General features: G+C 42.2%; 1 pseudogene; it reads left to right on the forward strand.

Moving 5' to 3' along the window:
• The first annotated feature begins 742 nt into the window (after positions 1 to 742).
• LOC118650908 lies at positions 743 to 1,205 on the forward strand (annotated as a pseudogene).
• The last annotated feature ends 4,152 nt before the right edge of the window (positions 1,206 to 5,357 follow it).

Consider the following 5,357-nt stretch of genomic DNA (forward strand, 5'->3'; position numbering starts at 1 on the left):
AATACTCTATAAAGTATCTAGATTTATAGAAATACTGACAAGAAAAATCAGGAGAAAAAGAATTTAATTATAGGACTAAATGAACTAAAAATAATTATAGTTTTGTTAATTATTATTCTCATGGCAATATGTTTGCATGGATCCAATAAGAATCTGATTTCTTAATGTCAGAAATATTGGCTCGATCATCAAAGGCAGCTAGAGAATGCTACTTGTCAACAAGCAGACATGACTTGTGCAACTACCCCGTGCTTGAGCCCAAGGTGGTGCTTGGGGGAGGCTGACTTGGTGTTACTCATTAATGCATTTCCATAGTGGATTAAGATGACAACAAGATAACATTGGCAGGCTTCACTATCAGATAGGATTTTTGGGGTGATGGTGATATGCATCTGGAAAAGCCATAACCATTTAAGATGTACATGATTTTGAAATGTATTAAATGTCAAAGATAATAATTTAAAAAAAGAAAGAATCTGATTTCTTCATAACAGGACATAAGTCAGTTTCCAATTGTAGTTTTATTAACCAAAACTTTACTAGAATGTCATGTCTGAAAGAGAGACATGCCAGGACCCTGGATGTCACCAGAAAGCTCTAAAGAATGAAGACTGACTTTGAAGCTGATAAGCCCCTTGGATAAATAGCCTGGTACCTTGCTTGGTCACGTGGTTCATGGCAGTCTTTCCAGGTAAGGAACGAAGTTTGCTTTCCTAAGAGATGGCATGATCTTTCACTCAGGCCCGTGGCGCCAGCAGGATGGGCAAGTGTCGCGGTCTTCGTACTGCCCGGAAGCTGCGGAGCCACCGGCGAGATCAGAAGTGGCATGACAAGCAGTACAAGAAGGCCCGTTTGGGCACGGCCCTGAAGGCCAACCCTTTTGGAGGCGCATCCATGCAAAGGGAGTTGTGCTGGAAAAAGTAGGGGTTGAAGCCAAACAGCCCAATTCTGCTATCAGGAAGTGTGTCAGGGTCCAGCTGATCAAGAATGGCAAAAAAATCACAGCCTTTGTACCCAATGATGGTTGTTTGAATTTTATTGAGGAAAATGACGAAGTTCTGGTTGCTGGATTTGGTCGCAAAGGTCATGCTGTTGGTGACATTCCTGGAGTTCGCTGTAAGGTTGTCAAAGTAGCCAGTGTGTCTCTTCTGGCCTTATACAAAGGCAAGAAGGAAAGACCAAGATCCTAAGTTTTGATAGTGAAATCACAGTAGTAATAAATTTTCATATGCAAAAAAAAAAAAAAAGAGAGAGAAGGCATGAAAGAAACCTCAAGACACCTGTGGGGACCTCAACTTGAGGAATGCACCCCAACCTGTAGGTTTTGCAGACAGAGCCTGATGGCAACTGCGTGGCTTGACTTCTTGACCCTGGGAGTAAACTTGCTCATGAGATTCCAGCAAAGCATTTTTTTTTTTTTTAAATAAAATAGCCTATGTAATCAACTGCTATTCTTCTTGTGTTCATACAAACAACCAGGCCAAATTACAACTAGACTTACTGCAGTAAGTAAATTAGTCTTTAATAAAAATAAAGGTGATTTTAGGGAGAAAAATTGTTTCAACGGAAAATTATTAGAAACTATTCTAACTTTTGCCCAATAATACTAAATTTTATAATTCAGTTACAGGTTGTCTCCACCAGATTACAAGCCCTACTCACACCTAGGGAATACCACCTCTAGGCACCATTGCCACCTCCTTCTGTGTCAGGCCTCATCGTCCCTCTGACAGAGAGCAAGGATCTCTTGGCTCTGAGAGAAGCCTCTAACCAGCCTCAGCACGAAGCAATTACAGAAGAAACCTGGCCTCCCCTTTCCCTGAAAGAATTCAGAGCCAGGATCCTTGAGGGGGATATAGGAGGCAGTTAGACAGACATGAGCAGAGCAAGGAGGATAGGCCAACTAGAGGAGAGATAGACTCTGAGACATACTTCTCACCACTCCAACTGCTCTGAAGCTAGGAATAGAGGAACTGTGTAAAACTAACTTTTAATCACAACTTATTAGAAGGAATTTATAGTTTTCCTATAATAGATGGTATAGAGATAAAAGGAAAAGACAATGAAGTACACAAACTGAAAGAGTAAGTATAAGTTACAAAGGGTATGTGTAAGTTGCAAAAGGTATGTATAAATTGTAAAAGTTACAGAGGGTCTATACAAGTAAAGAAGAACTAAAGTTGAAAAATAAAAATTGTGACAAGGAATATAAAGAAAGGAATATAACAGAAAGAAAGGAAAATAAAAATACTTTATTGAAGTTATAAGAATGTTTATTATAAAAGTTACAAGAGGCCCGGTGCACAAAATTCACACACTCGGGGTGGGGGGGTCCCTCAGCCTGGCCTGCGCCCTCTTGCAGTCCAGGGAGCGGGCCTAAGCCATCAGTCGGACATCCTTAGCGCTACCATGGAGGCGGGAGAGGCTCCTGCCACTGCCGCTGCGCTCGCCAGCCGTGAGCCCAGCTTCTGGCTGAGCAGCGCTCCCCCTGTGGGAGTGCACTGACCACCAGGTGGCAGCTCCTGCTTTGAGCGTCTGCCCCCTGGTAGTCAGTGTGCATTATAGTGACCAGTTGTTCCACCATTTGGTATATTTGCATATTAGCCTTTTATTATATAGGATAAGAATATTTATAAAAAATAACAAGAAAAAATAAACGAAAAAAAGAATATTTATAAAGAATATTTATTTATTAAAAGAAATCTTAAAAGAGAGAAACCAAGATGGCGGCATAGGTTAACGCCGGAGATTGCTGCCTCGAACAACCACTTCAAAAAACAACTAAACGACGGAACGGACATCATCCAGAACCACAGGAAGGCTGGCTGAGTGGAAATTCTACAACTAGGAGGAAAGAGACTATCATACCCAGACTCAGAGGAGGCGCAGTGCTGAGGTGAAGTGCTCAGGTGCGGAGTGCGCGCGGAGCGGGCTGGAGGCAGAGGGCGCGGTTGTTGTTTGCAATCGGGAGGGAGTTTCAGACTCTGAGCTCCAGATCCGGGCAAGTCTCTAGGGACCCAGACTCAAACGGGAGAAGCGGGACTGTCTGGCTTCGGTCGGAAATCGAAGGCAGATTTCTCTCCGAGGTTTGCAGCGGTTGCTGGGACTCTGAGAGGCAGAGCACCTAGGGACAGAACTGAGAGCAGCCATAACTGCTTGCTCCGCCCGCCCTGTAGATCCCTGGGGACCCGCCCCGCCCAAGCCCTTCGCAGAGCCATTTGCCAGATAGCCTCAGGCAAACACTAGATTAGCACCGCCCTAGAGATCCAGCACAGACGCTCTCCCACTACAGACACAGCGGACTCTCATAGCCAGTTAGCCTGGAGGTCAAATCACCCCCGGTATTGCCGACAACAATCAAGGCTTAACTACAACAAGACTGCGCACAAAGACCACTAGGGGGTGCACCAAGAAAGCATAAAAAAATGCGGAGACAAAGAAACAGGACAAAACTGTCAATGGAGGATATTGAGTTCAGAACCACACTTTTAAGGTCTCTTAAGAACTGTCTAGAAGCTGCCGATAAATGTAGTGAGATCCTCAAGAAATCTAATGAGACCCTCGATGTTATGATAAAGAACCAACTTGAAATTAAGCATACAAGGACTGAAATAACGAATATTATACAGACTCCCAACAGCAGACCAGAGGAGCGCAAGAATCAAGGCAAAGATTTGAAATGTGAAGAAGCAAAAAACACCCAACCAGAAAAGCAAAATGAAAAAAGAATCCAAAAATACGAAGATAGTGTAAGGAGCCTCTGGGACAGCTTCAAGCGTACCAACATCAGAATTATAGGGGTGCCAGAAGATGAGAGAGACCAAGATATTGAAAACCTATTTGAAGAAATAATGACAGAAAACTTCCCCCACCTGATGAAAGAAATAGACTTACAGGTCCAGAAAGCGCAGAGAACCCCAAACAAAAGGAATCCAAAGAGGACCACACCAAGACACATCATAATTAAAATGCCAAGAGCAAAAGACAAAGAGAGAATCTTAAAAGCAGCAAGAGAAAGAAACTCAGTTACCTACAAGGGAGTACCCATACGACTGTCAGCTGATTTCTCAACAGAAACTTTGCAGGCCAGAAGGGAGTGGCAAGAAATATTCAAAGTGATGAATACCAAGAACCTACAACCAAGATTACTTTATCCAGCAAAGCTATCATTCAGAACTGAAGGTCAGATAAAGAGCTTCACAGATAAGGAAAAGCTAAAGGAGTTCATTACCACCAAACCAGTATTATATGAAATGCTGAAAGGTATCCTTTAAGAAGAGGAAGAAGAAGAAAAAGGTAAAGATACAAATTATGAACAACAAACATGCATCTATCAACAAGTGAATCTAAGAATCAAGTGAATAAATAATCTGGTGATCATAATAGAATCAGGGACATAGAAAGGGAATGGACTGACTATTCTTGGGGGGAAAAGGGGTGTGGGAGATGCGGGAAGAGACTGGACAAAAATCGTGCACCTAGGGATGAGTACAGTGGGTGGGGAGTGAGGGCGGAGGGTGGGGCAGGAACTGGGAGGAAGGGAGTTATGGGGGGAAAAAAGAGGAACAAATGTAATAATCTGAACAATAAAGATTTAATTTAAAAAAAAGAAATCTTAAAAGAAATTAGAAATATACTGAATAATAAATCTAATAGATAGATCACCTAAATTAATCTAAAAAGTAATCATATTATTTTAAATCTTAGAACATGTATACTTGTATGTGAATAGGGGGTTAAGTTTTTCTTAAAGTTTTCTTTTCAAGGCCTGTGTGAAGTAATTAGGGAAGTGACTCAGCTGTGACTCCAGCAAGCCGAACCGGTAAGCATGGTCAGACCAACCCACCAGGAGTCAACATCATCTCATCACCTGACAATAGCTGATGTCTACAGATCCCAGGCCTGCATGTAGCTATATTCCTCACCCTAGCCTCTTTCCCTTTATAATCCTATCCCCTACACCTTGCTAGAAGGCAAGATTTAATGCTTGTAAGCATCCTGTCTTCTTAATCAGACTAACCATTGCTGTCATTGTAATTCTCTTTGTTTTTCTTATAGTCTACAAAATCAGAACTCGAGCAGTGAATGAGCTTCGCAGAGCAGAAAGTTCACCGCCTCCCTGTCTTCTGCAGCCAGCAAAACAAAAAGGGGGGAGGGCTGTATATATGTATTTTTAAGACAAGCCAACCTCTCACCCTGGACAGGCTGGAGTGTCAGTCCATACACCAAAAAGGTGATATTTTTGACACTGCCTCATAATCACTTCATCCCTAACTCCTTTTTCTTTTTTGGTATTTTGTATTTACCAAATGATTTTTTTATTGAGGCAACATTGGTTTATAACAGGGGTCCTCAAA

The sequence above is a fragment of the Myotis myotis genome, unplaced genomic scaffold, assembly GCF_014108235.1.
Source record: "Myotis myotis isolate mMyoMyo1 unplaced genomic scaffold, mMyoMyo1.p scaffold_m19_p_3, whole genome shotgun sequence".
Taxonomy (NCBI): Eukaryota; Metazoa; Chordata; class Mammalia; order Chiroptera; family Vespertilionidae; genus Myotis; species Myotis myotis.